This window comes from Phyllopteryx taeniolatus, chromosome 6 (assembly GCF_024500385.1).
Source record: "Phyllopteryx taeniolatus isolate TA_2022b chromosome 6, UOR_Ptae_1.2, whole genome shotgun sequence".
In the NCBI taxonomy this organism is placed as follows: domain Eukaryota; kingdom Metazoa; phylum Chordata; class Actinopteri; order Syngnathiformes; family Syngnathidae; genus Phyllopteryx; species Phyllopteryx taeniolatus.
This window is the reverse complement of record NC_084507.1, coordinates 14,681,281-14,699,765: the sequence shown is the minus strand read 5'-3', so window position 1 is coordinate 14,699,765 and position 18,485 is coordinate 14,681,281. Positions and strand designations below refer to the sequence as shown.

Genomic DNA, 18,485 nt, shown 5'->3' with positions numbered 1-18,485 from the left:
CCTCTCCTCCCACACATCTCTTTCTCTATGGTCTTTGGAGCCATAATGGGGTAGGGTAATTACAGCATCAGAGCCACATTGGCAGTGCAGCAGGGAGTCCAGGGAAGCGTGACACACGCTTATGTGGCCACGTTCAAGTGCGGCCATCAATACCCTCCTCTGTGACTCTGCAGGGGGCAGAGCTGGAGGTAGAAAGGATAGAAACATGGAGTAAGGATGAAAAAAAAATGAAATGAGAGATGCGTTGTGGAGTGTCAATCAAGGAGCCTGCACAAAGCAAATTTATTTATATAGCGCATTTCATACACAAGATAACTCAATGTGCTTTACATGATTAAAAGCATTTAAAAACAAAGAAAAAAAACCCAGCTTATAAACATTTAAAACAAAGAGAGGGGGAAAAATACAAGTAAAACAGCGTGCAGTGCAAGAAATATCATTTAAAAGTGGAAATGCTCTAATAAGCATGGGGGGAAAAAAGTTTCTAACCTGGACTTACAAACATGCACACTTGAGGCTGACGTCACTTCTGTTGGCAACTTATTCCATTTGTGTGCAGCACAATAGCTAAATGCTGCTTCACCATGTTTGCTTTGGACTCTGTGCTCCACTATTTGACCGGAGTCTGTTGATCTCAGAGCCCCACTGGGTTTCTATTCCATTAGCATTTCATTCATGTATTCAGGACCTAAACCGTTTAGTGATTTATAGACCAGTAGAATAACTTTAAAATCTATTCTAAAGCGGACTGGAAGCCAGTGTAAAGACTTTAGAATTGGAGTAATATGCTCTGACCTCTTTGTTCTGGTCAGAACCCGAGCTGCAGCATTCTGAATGAGCTGGAGCTGTTTAATGCTCTTTTTAGGGAGTCCAGTCAGAAGATCGTTACAATAGTCAAGTCTACTTGAGATAAAAGCATGGATGAGCTTCTCTTGGTCTGCTTGACACATGCAAGCATTCACTCTGGATATGTTCTTCAGATGGTAGAATGCAGTTTCAGTAATTGATTTGATATGACTGTTGAAAGTCAGGTCAGAATCTATGAGAACACCAAGGTTTTGGACTTGGTCTTTGGTTTTTAAAGAGAGTGACTCCAGGTATTTACTAACAGCAATCCTCTTTTCTTTATTGCCAAAAACAATTTGAAGAAAATGTTGGCTCATCCAGATATTTATCTGTTTTAGACAGTGACACAACAACTCAATTGAACGGTAGTCATCTGGAGACACGGCGAGATATAACTGTGTGTCATCTGCATAGCTATGATAGTCCAAATTAAAGTTCTCAAGAATTTAACCCAAGGGTAGCATGTACAGGCTGAACAGGAGGGGTCCAAGAACTAATAAATACCAATGTTATTTTTCCATCTTAACCGATTTTTTTAAGATGAGCAACACAGCACACCACACACAATGATATCACCACCGATGACTGCTAGACTCCTTCGCCAAATTAGATGTCTGTCGTAGTACCAAAACTAACCTGTGGGAGGCAGCACGGTGCAGCAGGGAAGAAAAAAATAGAAGGTGGATATCTTTGGAGACAGGTATACAGTGATCCCCTCCTATTCGCAGGGGATCGGTACCAAGCTCTCCCACGAATAGCAAAAATCCGTCAGTAATTGACCTTCCACAAAAGGTTTATAATGTCTATGGATGCCACAAGGTGGTAGCAAAGCACTGCATTAAGCTCCTCAACATATTCCTCACTTCAACATAATTCCTTGGCACCAAAATGCCACAAATGGCAGTAAAGCACTACATGAAGCTCCTCAACTCACTGCAACAGTGTTTTGCCACCAAGATGCCCCGCCCTCCCAGAGAAAAAAATAAAATGCTGATATGCAAATATGCAGTGGTTCACTGTAATGTAATTTGATGATGCGGGTCCAAATTAGGCTTGTTTGTAACCCAAATATTGGTAAACAGAGTGATTTAAGCATTAATAAATTCTTATGCGAGCCTATTAAATGTGAATAAAAGCATACTTAGCTTCTAGAGGTACATCTTGTATCAGCTATTGTACTTGTTGGTAAATCACATTCTGTATTACTGTAAAATGTTGAAAACTCCCAAACAAAAGGAGCCCCAAGAGTGTCTGGTGACAATGCCATTAAAGATTTAATAAGCAGATTAAATGGCCAACACATTTGATCCCACCTCATTGCTTCACTGTGAGCAAATTACTTCTGCTGCTGCGCTTGTCCATTTAAATCAATATCTGTTATTATAATCAATTGGCAACAGATTTTTTTTTTTTTTTTTTTTCCCCCCATAAATGGGATGCGCTTGCAACATGAGTGCCTGGCTGCATGGAGAAGTGCATTAAGGGCCTCCCACCACAATAACATCAATTAGTGTGAGTGTGTTTGTATCTGTGCTGCGTATAATGGAGGCAGCGGGCTGAAGCTTGAGTATACAACTTCCCGAAGCCCCGAAAAACAATCCTTAGTATTCACTGGCAGAACTTGACTCAGCCGCGACTGCTTCGCAGAGCTCTGACACCACAAATATGAGTCAGGCCGCTAAAGTCATGCGCTCTCTGAAGAACTCCAGCTTTGTCATCGGAGTGGACTTGAGAAAATGTGGGAAAGTGTTGGACCGCAGCCAAAGAAGAACAGAGACCAGCTATGCTCCTCCGCCTGAGTCATGGAGCATAAGGCAAGGATTTGGAACCAAATAACACAATGAATCTTCAGGTCATTAGTGATTCTTTCTATCCTCTGATGGATTTCAGTTACTTGCAAAATTGTGGCTTTTTAATTTTCTAGATAAATACGCTAATCAAATCACATCCCTCTAACATGGAAATAGTTTGTACGATTAAACTAACTAAAATTTTCAGAATTTTCTAATCTAGCGATTTTTTTCTGGGTGATGCCACTTTGACACCATCATTTATCAGTTTTTGGTGAAGATGCGGCATCTTGCAGGTCACATTAAAGTCAGAGTTTAAACCGCCACCGTGCCGATGTTTCCATTGCAGTTTAAAGGAAAGTTGTGTGGAACTTCCAAGTTGGAACCACCATCGTGTGAGACCTCATTTCAGCCAGCTTGAAAGAATTAAGTCTTTATCGCAACACACACTTCCAGCAGGGTGGACATGACATCTGTAAAGCTGGCATTTACAGTGGAAATCAAAGTGAGTCCCACAAAACCTCAGCATTCCAACGGCCAATGAGTTCTTAATTCGGAATTTTCTGAAAACTTGGGGCAAGACTTGATTTCAGCTAACATCAGAGAATGAAGTATCGACTGCAACACATACCTCTTGCAGAGTACTGGTGGCATCTGTTAAGTTTAAGGTGGAAGTGAAAGAGTAAGTCGCACAAAACGTCTAAGCTCAAACCACTATCGTGCAAGTCCTCATTTCAGCTAGCATCAAAGAATGAACTCTTTCTTTGACATTTTTGCCAAACTTATTCCAAAGGAAAGAAGGAAAGAGAAGAGCTAGATCTAATGAAGTGTCCAATTCATCTAACGTTAAACAGAGACAAATTGTGATTTCACACTAGTTTGCTTGTTATTTTGCTACTTCTTGCTATCTAGACTTTTTTTGTTTGGGCTACTGCTTTTTCCTCATATTGTCAGTCTGATTTGCTTCTCGTGTCAAATGCGCTGACCCAAAACAACATTTTCAGTCGTTCTCTGTGGACTCCGTGTGAAGCTGAAGGATAATGAAGTGGAATCGAACGATTTGCACCCGTTAGCAACAGTTGCTTTGCATCACAGCATAATCTGTCACTCCCCAGCCTCCCGGTCTTCTCCTGCCTGTCGCTTTCGGGGAGAAAAAAGTGGCCCGTGCTCATCTGCATGCGCAGCAGCCTCGGTTCCAGCTGTGAACGTGTGATTGAAATGGAAATCCAAAAAGGGGAGAAAGAACAGATTACGCGCCTGAATCGTGCACGGCCTCCTGGCTAGCCCACCAGCCAAGGAGAGACAGAGAGGCGGGTGAAAAGCAAAATGGCTGATGGTTGATGGGGGCTAAAAGGGGGAGAAAGCAGAAAGCAGAATTAGAAAGCAACAAAGTGAGGAGACGGGAGACTCAAAGTGGGGAAGAATGAGGAGGAGAAAGAAGGGAAGTCATCTATTTAAGTCTACCCTTTAAAGTCAGGCTTAATTTCTCTGTCATCTTTTAGAGGAAATGAAAATGACTCACAATCAACGTTAAAACTCATTCACCTCCATTGGCGGCTATTGAAGTGCAATATCCATTTTAACTGGGAGGGCTGGCAGTGAAGCTACAGTATCTATAAGCATCCCAATTTAAGTTTTTCATGTATTCAAGTTATGTTTTTTTCTGCAGATTGAACTATCAAATAGGAACATCACCCAAAAAGAGAACAACGGAATAGACAATTGTTTGTTGAGAGCACATCAAAACAGTCTCCCAAAACTATGCACAGCGAGTACAGGAGCGAAGGATTGTCACTATAATTGTAGCCCTCTTCAAATTTAATTTACAGTATTTTTGCTCAAATTCAGTCTAATCATTTTATACACTTTTTTTTTTTTTTAAGTCGTTCAAATTTGGCAGGTCATTAACACTGTTCTCTAGTGTGTCAAATTTAAACAACATTCTGTATTTTGTTTTCACTTTAAAAGGACTAATTATTTTTTCCAATTTTTGTTTTTTTCTCTCCAAATCTAGTATAAATCGTTTTATGCATGGATTTAGTATGAATTAACCATTTTTCACAACTTTAGTTATTTTACTCAAATGTAGCCATCCATTCATCTTTCACTTATCAAGGTAGTAAGAATAAAATGTTATGCTCAGGTATATTATAAATCTGGCACAATTTTAGATTTTTCCTTCAAAGTTTGTATAAATTCTAGTTATTTTATTTACTCGGATTTCGCACAAATTATGTAAGATCTAGTGTGAATTAAATTATTAATAGGGAAGACACAAAAACACATACACACATCCATGTGACCTACCCGCTTGATAGTGCAACCTCGAAATTGGTTGACTGTTTTGGGAAAAAGTCAGACAGGCTGTCAGGTTGACAGACAGCGACAGAGATGATTAACTGTGTAAGATTTTACAGTGTGCGACAAACAAGTGGAGACTGCCACACATGATAACACACAAGGCTCTTGGGCGCGATAACAGCAAGGTTAAGGGACACTGACTGCATTGTAGCTACAGTGATATTCAAGATGATGACATGGAAAAAGGCAGACACATTAATTCTATTTAATGGGAATGATGAAAGCATAAATTTATTATAGATATGGAATCTGCATCTTCAAGGAAGGGAAATGCAAGACTTTAATTTCACTTTATATTAGGTAACTCTTTTTTGGATCAATATCAAAATTAAGACCACTCATCCACTAAATATGACCACAAGCAGTGGTCTATGAGGCCTTAAAATTATATCACAAAAATAACTATTTTGATATTTTTAGAATGATTGCAGCTCCAAGGTAGCAGCATGTATTAATGCAAACTACCTAAATCTACCTTACACTCCACAAAATGAAACTCTTCACACCCCTGTTCAAAAACTGTCAGTTTTTTTTTTTGCAATATAGTAAAATGAGATCAAGATAAATCATTCCAAAACTTTTCCCACCTTGAGTGTGGCCAATATACGGTACATACAGTACAGTGCCGTGAAAAAGTATTGCCCCCCTTCTCAAATTCTTAGATTTTTCCCCACTTTAATGCTTAAGATCATCAAACAAATATAACTCAAGGGAACTGAAAATGCTGTTTTTAAATGGTGATTTCATTAAGGAAAAAACTTTTCAGTTATCTGGCCCTGTGTGAAAAAGTAATTACCTCCCTTGTTAAATCATTAATTAATTGTGCTTAATCACAACATTTGGTTAATTTTCACTGATCACACGCAGGCTTGATTACCTCCAAACTTGTTCAATCAAGAAATCACTTAAACAGAATCTGTCCAGACAAAATCAGACAAAAGATGTAAAAAAGCTGCAACAAAATGACACGATCCAAAGAAATACCCGAACAGTCAAGAAAAAGCCATTTCTAAAGCTTTAGGATTCCAGCAAACCATAGGGAGATCCATTATCCTCACAAATATGGCGAAAACATGGAACAGTGGCGACTTCACAGGAGTGGCGGGCATACAAAGATTATCCCAAGAGAACAGCAATGACTCATCAAGGAGGCCACAAAGAAACTCAGAGAAACTCAACTTCTAAAGAGCTGCAGGCTTCCCTTGCCTCAGTTGAAGTCAGGGTTCATGACGCGACAATAAGGAAAAGACTGGGCAAAAATGGCAGAGTTCAAAGGCAAAAACCACGGCTGGCCAAAAAGAACATAAAGGCTTGTCTTACTTTCTCAAAAAACATTGAATGATTCCCAATATTTTTGGGATAATATTATATGGACTGACAAGACGAAAGTTGAGGTTTTTGGAAGGTGTGCGTCTCGTTACATTTGGTGTAAATGTAGCACAGCATTTCAGAAAAAGAACATCACACCAACAGTCAAACATGGTGGTGCTAGTGTGATGTACTGGGCTGCTTTTCTCCTTCAGGACCTGGACAACTGGCTGTAATTGATAAACCATGAATTCTCCTCTTTAACAGAAAATCCTGAAGGAGAATGTTAGAAACAGAAACGGTATCAACTAGAAAATCCTGAAGGAGAATGTTCAGCCATCAGTTTGTGACTTCAAGCGGAAGCGCACTTGGGTTCTGCAGCAAGATAATGATCCAAAACACACCAGCAAGTCAACTTATGAATGGCTTAAAAAAACAAAAGGAAGGTTTAGGACTGACTTCGTCAAACTCCGGACTTCAATCAGATTGAAATGCAGTGGCATGACCTTAAAAAGGCCGTTCATGCTAAAAGAAAACCTGAATTTTGGCTTAATTCAAACAATTATGCAAGGATGAGTGGGCCAAAATATCTCTACAGAGATGTGAAAGACTCATTGGCAGCTATAGAAAATGCTGTTGCTGCAGAGGATGGCCCAACCAGTCATTAGGTTTTGGGGGCCATTACTTTTCACACAGGGCCAGGTAACTTTTGAATTTTTGTTCCTTAATAAATGAAATCACTGTTTAAAAACAGCATTTTAAGTCCACTTGTGTTATTTTGTCTGATATTCAAACTTTTTTTGATCATCTTAAACATTAAAGTGGGGGAAACTATGCAAAAATATAACAATTTGAGAAGAGGGGACAATACTTTTTCACAGCACTGTACGTACCGTAACAAAATTTCCCACACACGCCAGAAAATGCGTGATAGTCCAATGAAGCCAAAGCTGAACCTTTTGGCCCTCATTCTAAAAGGTATGCATGGTGCTAACAATACCGCTCGTCGCCAAAAGAACACCATACCCACAGTGAAGCATGGTGGTGGCAGAATCATGCTTTGGGGCTGTTCTTCAGTTGGAAATGGAGCCTTAGACAAGGGGCAAGGAATTATGTGTATAGTCTAAATAATCAAATCAGCATCAGCGCAAAACTTTCAGGCTTCTGCTAGAAAGCAAAACTCATGGCAGGAAAAGCCTACTGGAACATCTGAACTTAATTTGGGGTTAATCGGAAGCACTTTAAATTGTGGCAGGCAGTTGCTAAATCCCATTTAGCAAGTTTGAATGTAATTAGTTAATTCTGAATCTAGCCACATTCCATTTGTAAGAGAGGTATATATACTTGTTCAACTACAGTATTTCTGTTTTCTTTAACTTTCCCTCTCGAAAAGATTTTTTTAAGAAGACATACATTTTATTTAAATTGATTTCATTTTTGTTTTTTAAAGATTCAATTGAGTTGTATAGCTCCCATTTTTATATCACAAAAACCTGGCATTTGAACAGGGGTTTGTAGACTTTATATCCACTTTAAGCTGTGTGTCATTTGATTAAAGACCTTTTGAACAGTGAACTTAAGTATATTTGGGAAAATAATGATGGGAAATCTAATTCAAGATGGATACCCTGCATAGTTGCCATTGCAAAGATGGGGGGGAACATATACTCTAGGTCAGATCTGAATACAAGGCAATCAAAATATTGAAATGAACTTCACTTTTGCAGTCCATTTTGTCTGGCAGTATGAGACATTTCTATTCATGAGATGTGCGCGTGGAGATGGGTGGCTGTTGACCCTTCAGCTGCGGCAGACAGCTGCGAACCACAAGGGCGGGAGGCAGAGGTTGAACAAAATCTGTACAACGGAAAATGAGAAATATGAAATAATGAGAAGAGAAAAGGAGACAGAGAGAGACAGGGAGACCAATTTCTCTATCTGGAAACCACACAAGCGCATCCATGTGCATCTACCGGGCCCTGAGGCCAGAGTGTAATGCTATCTGATGGAGCGAACCAAACCTCAGCCACAGCTTGCTAAAACAGGCCTCACGAGAATTATTCCTGTGAAGGGACAGAACATTTTCTTCAAGGCAATTGGTCTACCCACTCCAAAGTGGTTGATCAAACATGTCCCATGCAGGCAATAAACAGAAACGGCATCAACTAGAAAACTATGTTGTTGAAACCACACTATCGTCTGCTTGTGCTGAAAGCCTTCAAAGTTGCAATTATAAGAGCTCTAAAAATATGTGCACCAATGTGACTTTTCCTGTCTGGTGTATGATACAAAAGATTCAATATCACTAGTGTTCTTGCTCTTGCTCGCCAAAAGTTGGAAGTCTAGTCATTAAAGGGGATTTTTTGCAATTTAAAACAACACCTGTTTGTCATATTTGTTAAAACAATCATCATGACTTTACAGTAGAACATGGTAAAGATGATCTGTGGGAATTTTTTTTTTATAAAATCAGCCATCTCTGGCCTTTAATTTGATATACAAGAAATCACCTCGCCCGAGGAAAAAACAACCAATCAGAGACAGAAGTCGTGTCTTGCAACGTGTCAATCATTTGTAGCACACTCTGAGGTCGCATCCCCACGCTGACCCGTTACCTTCTTAACCCAGAAAAGCACCTTGATCGTAATGGAGTGTTACTATAACACTAAATGTTATCAGTTTGAGGTTTACTCTTTTGGAAGGCCGCAGGGGTGTGCCTGCGAGTGTGCAAAAAACAATTGACACCTCGTAATTTACACCTTCTGTGGTTGTTTTTTTTCCCCCAGGTGAGGTGGTTTTATGTGCCGAGTCGAGCACCCAAAGACACCTTTATGGAATCAGTAGTCGTTGTTTTCCCATCATATGGTGGTCTTGACAACATCAAAATAGACAGTAAAACCCAACATCTGAGAGACATGCATTTGAAAGCACATCCTGTTTATTCTTTAAATGAGCCGACCGAGGAGAGACGCGATGTTGATGTCTGTTTTGAAGCAGGAAGCTTTGAAAACAGTGGTCCTTAATTAGATTTCCCCAACACAGCCTCACCTCTGTCTCATTGTGCTTGCAGATAGGCGCCAACAGGAAATGTCCACCGTTTTAACCCCCACAGAAACACGGCTGCTGTCCAGCTTTGCTTTCTCTTTGACACGCACAAACAGTAACCCATTGAAACAGTGAACGATAACAGATAGCATATCTCTATACATACAAAAGCCCATTGAAAAAGTCCAAGGTCACCTGTTTGAATGAATATAAAAGGGAAAAATACTAGACTAGAAGTGTGAAAACTTAAGACATTGAGGAACTCATTGGGTTCTTGAAGGGGCAAACGTTTAAATACGGTATTTTCACGACCATAAGTCGCACTTAAAAGTCTTACATTTTCTCCAAAATGGACGGGGCGCCTTATAATGCGGCGCACCTTATGTGTAACTTTGATGAGCGCTCCGCTTGACTGACTGGGAGCATTTCCTGCCGACACGCTGCTTATGTAGAGGAAAAGCGGACCAGACTGAGTAGAGCATGCGGACGTAAAGGGGGAAGGGTGCGTGTGAAGGAGGACGCTAAAGGCACGCTCCCAGTAGGTACATAGCGCCGGGGTGTGCATTGTGCAAAACAACATCGGTTTGGCTAAGGACTCCTGAAAATGGCACCTACGAAGAGACACGCTTAAGAAGCACAGTTTAAACTGCAAGCCGGAGGAAGTATGGGAATCGAGCAGCCGCGAGAGAATTCAAGATCAACAAATCCATGGTTCGCAAGTGGAGGAAGCAGGAAAATGAGCTTCGCCAAGTCAAGAAGACAAAGCTGAGTTTCCGCGTAAACATGGCGAGGTGGCCCGAGTTGGAAGACCAACTCGAGCAATGGATTAATGATCAAAGGACAGCCGGGAGAAGCGTCTCTATAGTCACCATTTGACTGATGGCAATAACGTTTGCAGAAGAAATGAAAATCAAACATTTTCAAGGAGGTCCGTCTTGGTGCTTTAGTTTTATTAAACGGCGCCATCTATCCATCCGGGCAAGGACTACCGTGGCGCAGCAACGTCCGGCGGATTACAAGGAAAAGCTGGCCGTCTTCCGCTCCTACTGCAGTAAAAAGATTGCCGACAAATACATCCAGCCCAACCACATCACCAACATGGACGAGGTGCCGCTCACCTTCGACATCCCGGTGAACCACACAGTAGAGAAGAAGGGGACCACCACGGTAGCGGTACGCACAACGGGGTACGAGAAGTCGGCTTTTACTGTTGTGCTTGGTTGCCATGGTAATGAACAGAAACTGCCATCTATGGTGATTTTTAAGAGGAAGACGCTGCCGAAAGAAACGTTTCCAGCCAAAGTCATCGTTAAGGCCAATCAAAAGGGCTGGATGGACGAGGAGAAAATGAGAGAGTGGCTGGGTGAGGTGTACGTAATGAGACCGGATGTTTTTTTTCCACGCGTCACCGTCCCTGTTGATCTGTGACTCCATGCGTGCCCATCTCACAGCCGCTGTGAAAAACCAAGTGCAACTAAGACTGGGAGGCAACGCCGGGCGAGTTACGTCACCATATGTCAATGGATTGTGGATGCTTGGGCTAAATGTATCTGCTTTGACTGTTGTCCGAGCTTTCGCGAAAGCTGGCATCATTGCTGTACAGCCCCCCGGCAACGAGACTGACTCCGACAATGACGAGAGGGAACCCGGCGTGTTTGTTGGATGAGGATTGATCAAAAAAATAACGTGAGTACATTGTTAAATACTTCAATAAAGTACAACCGACCTCAGTTTTGCTCCCACTGCCTTTTTAAAAACATTGTTTTCACGTGCATGCAGGCTACCGTATGTTTTAAGGTAGCGTATGTTTTACCATGCCTGCGCCCAATAATACGGTGCGCCTTATGTATGTGTTAAATACAGAAATAGACCCGGTAACTGACACTGCGCCTTTTAATACGGTGCACCCTATGGTCGTGAAAATACGGTACCTGAAATACTGTACCTGTTTTCAAGATCGGTATGAAATTATGTGTGGTACAGTCCTGCATGACAATAACACCGGGTTCCTGCTTATGTCCAGACAAAAAAAGGTTGAAAAGAAAAATCCCAAATGCATTTTTCCTCCAGCTCGCTTGGCCACCTATAGTCTACAACTACAGCTAAAAATCAAACGGGTTCTCATTTTGGCAGAGTACAAGTCCCTCAAAATTTGAATGGGCTGTTGAAAACTGACAGGTAGACGAGACTTTTTGGTAAGTCCTGCTATGATGGACATGGCCACCGTATTACATGTTTATTGCTGACCCTGGGGTGCTACTGAATAAGGGCGGCCATGTTTTGGCCAAATAAATCATTTTGAGGGCTTTCCCATAGTCAAAAGTCATCCAACTATGTAGGTATGATTATGGTTAAAATTTACATTTGATAGCGTTGTAGACGTGACTTACAAAAAAATTGTCTTGGTAGTATTACCCTGAATTGTAAAAAAAAAATATCCACCCTAGCCTGAATGGCACCCTGTGCGAAACCCTCCCTTTGGCATTCAGAGAAGATGTCATACTTCCTTGACATCGATAACCTCCCATTTAATGATTTATAAGCAAAATCCTTGAAAATCCCTGACAATGTCCAGGTGAGGCGGTGCAAACTCCCCATACAGACGCCAATGATTTACAGTTCATGATGCCCATGGAAAACCATTTCAGGTACCTTTTTTTTTGTTGGGGGGTGTTGCTGCCCCCAGACATGCCGCCCCGTATGGCCGCACATATTGCACGTACCAGAAACCCCCACTGGTGACACTAAATGTGGTATGAATGTCTATCATGAGTACACTCACATAAGAGGTCTAAAGAACCCAGATATGTACAAATGTAAATTTTCACCAAGATACAAGCACTTGCAAAAAAAGGCAAGTTTTGTGCTAGATGGTTGTTTGAATAAAACACAATAGTGAGCTGCAGTGAGTGAGTCAATGAGCACCACAACTGGGTCAGGTACCCACATGTTCCCTGCAGCAAATAGAATACATTGCAAGGGAGAAAAACGTTGAATCTAGTGCACCCCTCCCCCCTTACCAACGGTAGCTAAACGCAATTAAGAAGCATGTTAGGAGGTCACAAGATAATCACACTGAAGCTTAACTGTACACTCACAGGCTGATGCTGTGAATGAAGACTCCCAACCCAGGCCAGAAGAGCTTGAAGTGTCTCGAAACCTGGAAAGTAAAGACATTTTAGTTTGTTTGTTTTTCTTTCAAATTTTATTGCTGCCATTAATGTGGCAGCAATCTGGTATCATACCAAGAAATGAGACTCTCCCTCAAAATTATGGAGGAATCTCTCTCATGCCAATTTCTGCTCAAATTTATAACCTTGTGCCAGCAGTGGACCCCCAATTGCTCACAACCAAAATGGCTTCAGAAGTGCTTAATCAGCAAATACTACCGGTATCTCTGAACTGCATCATAGAGGAAATTAATAGGATGAATAAGAAGTGTACTATCTGTTGTTGACATCCAGAAGGCCTTTGATTCAATCAATAGAGCTTCGATGTTCACTTTAAGCAATAAGGGTACAATATAAACACCAAGGCTACATTTAAAACAACCCCGGGTGAAACTTCATTTTTGAACATTAGAATAATGGATTCCTCAAAGGATATGAAATCTTGTAGAGCTCTAGCAATGGGCAGTCATTCACAAGCTCGACAAAATATGAAAGTTGTTCTGCAAAATATCATGATAGACCTCAGCATACATCACAAGACTTCAGTTCACTTCTGACTGTGTTTTGCTTTTTCTTAACAATTACGTAAGAATCCAGTGCTGCCACATCAATTGTTTTCAAGTGTTTTGTTAAATTTTACAGCGGTAACTTCTTATTTACTTAAACATGGCCTGTACAGTTAATAAGTGTTTTATAATAGTGATGAGTGTTTGAGCTGACAGAGTACCAGTATTTCTGTTTATTATTTTCTATGGGAAAGCAGACAAAATGGAGGTTGACGAGCAACCATGAATGGATTGTGCTCTGCTGTATAGTCAAATGGCTCAAAGATTATTTGATTTTGAAAACCTTGCTTTCAGAAAAAATATAAAATCATCAAAATCATAATTAATTAAAAGGTTCTTTACTTGTAGTCTTACATTTTAAACTCTTTGCAACCTGTCAGTTCATGTAAACGATGTCACAGTATTCCCAGATCTCAATGTGGGGCTTATGGTCAGTCATCAAAAGACCGCTCTAAATCTCCACATTCATTTAAGCACATTTTGCTGATCATGGTCATTTTCTACAAATTCAGCCAAAGTGTCATGCTACATTGATGTGAATCTCTTGATAACACGAAAAAAAAAAAACGGCAGTCAGGATAAAACAACTGAACTTGGCTATGATGTTTTATTGATGACATGGAAGCTTTGCAGCAGAGGGAAAGAGAGCCGAGGGCTTTTAGTTTTGATGAGCTGCACAGTCTTGCAGATGGGATAAAGGGTGTAATGGTTGCAAAGGCTGAAGAATGAACAAGGGTAATACTGGTACGAAGACGCAGAAAAGTGGGCACACAGAGTACAATGCAAAGGTGGAAAGATTTAAGTTGATTTGCTGGATAAAGAGTGGAAAGTGTGAGGATCTTGCAAAAGTCCATCATCATTTGTGAGTGCCAATAGTCGAGCACAGAATCGCTTCACAACTTAACTCGCTAATTCATGCATGAAGCCCATCTAATTTCTACTGTATGGCCGGGGATGCTCGGGTAATGACTGATGTGAACCCAGGGATGATATGCGCTATATTAGATACACTGCCTATTGGACAAAGGTTGGTTTTCGAAGGAAACCTGGAAATTGTCTAAATGGACCTAAAATTGCCTCTTCAAACAAAATGGCAGACTTCCTGTCTTTTCATGCATGGGTTCTTGAGATTTTTTTAAGGGTCAACTCATGATACAAATGACTAACAAACTTACAGTTAGTTACTCTGCCATCGGGAGCTGAATTTTTTTTTTTATTTGACCAGGTTTTAGGGTTTTTCTTTTTGTCCTGTTCGGCTGTTAGGTCAAGCAGAATGGAGGATCTGTTTCCCTTTTATGCCGGAACAGTTTTATGGTGTCACAGTGGAGTTTTTAAGCTGCCGCTGTGGTCTCTTAGAATTATTATTGATATTTATTGAGAATCAGAGTCGATCAGTCGAACAGAACAAAGTTTCTAGAAACAAAGCACTAATTGTAAACAAGATGAGAAAAGTAAATCATTACATATCTAGAACAATGAAACATTAGATGTTGTATGGGGCAGTAGTGCTACACCTCGTGAGGGAAGGACAGGACAACATAGGACAGGACAAGGATAGGAGAAGAATCATGCAGGAGTGTGGGAGGTGAACCCAGAAAGAGAATGAAAAATATAATAATAAAACAACAACAACCTCGACAACAAAGAATACAGAAGTCTGAAGTTTACTCATTGTCAGATGGCACACTACCCAGGCAAAGCAATCAAGAGCCTAGATTTAACATGTTGAGGAAGGGTGACCAGCTAGCTACGTATATATGAAATTGATTTTTTCAATCTGCTGATATTTTTTCGAACGCAATATATTCTATGATGAGATTTAGCCAGTGATTGATGTTAATAGATTGTTTGTTTTTCCAGTTTAATAGAATTGTTTTCTTAGCGGTAGCTAACGCGACGAGTAATGATTGTGAATATTTATTAGGGAGGTTGAATATGCTTAAGTTGCCAAGTATGCACAATATTGGGGAAAGTGGAATCCTGAAATTTAAAATATAAGAGAGTTTAACCGAAGACCAAAAGCATTCAACTGGTGTGCATTCCCATATAGCATGAACATAGGTGTCTGGGGTATTTTTGGTGCATTGCACGCATATATCAGATGGACAGAAGCCTGTTTTATGCATAGTGTACTGAGTAAAGTGTGTTCTATGGAGCACTTTATATTGTACAAGCAGTAAATTTGTGCTTTTTGTCATTCTAAACGTATTGTTACATATCTGTATCCAGTAGTTACGGTCAGCGGACATGGAAACGTATTCTTCCCATTTAGTGATTGGTAAGTGCATTGATTTAGTGCATGAAATTAGTTTATAAACTTTTGAGAGATTTTGTTTACTTTGCGGAAGAAGCTTCACTATTTGTTTGACAAACTGCAGCAATTCGAGGGTACTCTGGAGTGTTGGTAGAAGAATTGTATTGAAGAATATCCACCTGTTATTTGGAATTTTTGGAACAGTTCATCACGTGTCCTAAAAACATCGTTAAATAGTTGTCGGAGGTGGTCAATTCCATGTTGTTCCCATGTGCTAAAAAGAAGGGATATTATTCATTTAAAAATATGGATTATCCCCTCCTTGAGCTGTCACCTTATCGTGGTGGAGGGGTTTGTGTGTCCCAATGATTCTAGGAGATAAGTTGTCTGGGGCTTTATGCCTCTGGCAGGGTCACCCATGGCAAACAGGTCCTAGGTGAGGGACCAGACAAAGTACAGCTCCAAAAACTCCTATGAAGATAAAATAATTCAGGAAGACGTTTTCCCTTCCCAGGACGCGGGTCACCGAGGCCCCCCTCTGGAGCCAGGCCTGTAGGTGGGGCTCGAAGGAGAGCGCCTGGTGGCCGGGCCTGGGGCTCGGGTGGGCACAGCCCGAAAAGGGTGACGTGGGTCCCCATTCCCATGGGCTCACCAACTGTGGGAGGGGCCATAGGGGTCAGGTGCAATGTGAGCTGGGCGGTGGCCGGAGGCGGGGACCTTGGAGAGCCGATCCCCAGCTACAAAAGCTGGCTCTTGGGACGTGGAATGTCACCTCTCTGGCAGGGAAGGAGCACGAGCTGGTGTGTGAGGTCGAGAGGTTCAGACTAGTTATAGTCGGGCTTGCCTCCACACATGGCTTGGGCTCTGGTACCAGTCCTCTTGAGAGGGGTTGGACTCTCTTCCACTCTGGAGTTGCCCACGGTGAGATGCTCCGAGCAGGTGTGGGTATTCTTATTGCCCCCCTGCTTGGCGCCTGTACGTTGGGGTTCACCCCGGAGGACGAGAGGGTAGCCTCCCTCCGCCTTCGGGTGGGGGGATGGGTCCTGGCTGTTGTTTGTGCATATGCACCAAACAGCAGTTCAGAGTACCCACCCTTTTTGGAGTCCTTGGAGGGGGTGCTGGAGAGCGCTCCAGCTGGGGGACTTCAATGCTCACATGGGCAATGACAGCGAGACCTGGAAGTGCGTGACTGGGAGGAACGGCCCCCCACGATCAGAACCAGAGTGATGTTTTGTTATTGGACTTCTGTGCTCATCACGGATTGCCCATAACGAACACCATGTTCAAGGGTAAAGGTGTCCATACGTGCACTTGGCACCAGGACACACTAGGTCGCAGTTCGATGATCGACTTTGTGGTGGCGTCATCGAACTTGCGGCCGCATGTCTTGGACACTTGGTGAAGAGAGGGGTGGAGCTGTCAACTGATCACCACCTGGTGTGAGTTGGCTCCGATGGTGGGGGAAGATGCCGGTCCGGCCTGGCAGGCCCAAATGTATTGTGAGGGTCTGCTGGGAACGTCTGGCAGAATCTCCTCTCAGAAGGAGTTTCAACTCCCACCTCCGGCAGAACTTTACCCACCTCCCGGGGGAGGCAGGGGACATTGAGTCCAAGTGGACCATGTTCCGTGCCTCCATTGCTGAGGCGGCCGACCAGAGCTTTGGCCGTAAGGTGGTGGTAGCAATCCCCGAACCCGTTAGTGAACACCAACGGTGAGGGATGCCATCAAGCTGAAGGAGTCCTATCGGGCCTTTTTGGCCTGTGGGAGTCCTGAGGCAGCTGGTGGTTACTGGGTGCCCAAGCGGAATGCAGCTTTGGTGGTCGCTGAGGCAAAAACTCGGGCGTGGGAGGAGTTTGGTGAGGCCATGGAGAACGACTTCCGGACGGCTTTGAGGAAATTGTGGTCCATCAGCCGGCGTCTCAGGAGGGGGAAGCAGTGCACCATCAACACTCTGTACAGTGGGGATCAGTGCAGCGCCTGCAGTGATGCAGACTTTGTATCTGTCCGTTGTGGTGAAGCAGGAGCTAAGCTGAAAGGCGAAGTTCTCGATTTAGAGGTCGATCTACATTCCTACCCTCACCTATGGTCACGAGCTGTGGGTCGTGACAGAGAGAACAAGATCCCGGATACAAGTGGCCGAAATGAGTTTCCTCTGCAGGGTGTCAGGGCTCTCCCTTAGAGATAGGGTGAGAAGCTTGGTCATCCGGGAGGGGCTCAGAGTAGAGCCGCTGGTCCTCTGCTGTGACCTGCTTATTAAATTTAACAGACGTCCGACATTATTTGTGGAACTTCTACCTTTAATGAAGCCTGTCTGGTCATAGTGAATTATCGACGGGAGATAATCTTGATATCTACATTAATCAGTGATAAGGGCCGATAATTTGCCGGGAGAGTGGGGTCTTTGCCTGACTTTATTAATAATTAAATTGAAGCTGTGTTCATATGGGTACTTATTTGACCCTTATCGTTTATCTCCTTGACTGTTCTGAAAAATAGAGGCGCGAGCATTGGCCAGAAATGTTTAATGAATTCAACACAGATTCCGTCCGGGCCAGGCACTCATCCCGATTGCATATTTTTTGATGCATTATATAATTCTGTGATGGTTAAAGAAACATTAAGGCTGTATTTAATTGAGGAATGTTTAGATCGTTAATAAAAGTTTAAATTTCTTTTTGGTCTGGGTTGTTTGAAGATGCGTATAAGCTGCTATAATAATTGTAAAATATTTCATTTATTTCTAGCGGTGACTGTGTACAGTTGCCATTTGAATCTTGAATGGCTGTAATTAATTACTTTTCTTTATTGCACTGAAGTTGGTTCGCAAGAAATTATCACGATTTATTATTGTAGTCAAAGTAAGTGTATCTTAACTGTTCGGTTCTTTTTGATAAGATAATGTCTAATTGATGTTTAGCCTTTTGAAGTTGGTTTCTCAGCGTATCTGTCGGATTAATTGCATATTCTTCTGTGAGGTGTTTAATTTTTTGCTCAATTCCATTTTCTATTTTACTCGTTTTGCAAGTCACGCCTGCGACCCAGGCAGATGTATCTTTTTTGAGATTTTGAGTATGGGAAAAGTTCTCAAATGGTGATTTATTTGACCTGAACACAACCCTGTAAAACTTCAATTCGAAAATTCAGT

General features: G+C 41.9%; 1 long non-coding RNA gene across 1 annotated transcript; it reads right to left on the bottom strand.

Annotated features, from left to right (window-relative positions):
• Positions 1-258: 258 nt before the first annotated feature.
• On the bottom strand, positions 259-12,514 carry LOC133479333 (uncharacterized). Its single transcript, XR_009788917.1, has 2 exons — positions 12,449-12,514; positions 259-8,162 (listed from the first exon to the last, which is right to left on the bottom strand). It is a non-coding gene; the product is annotated as an uncharacterized LOC133479333 (long non-coding RNA).
• Between the last annotated feature and the right edge of the window lie 5,971 nt (positions 12,515-18,485).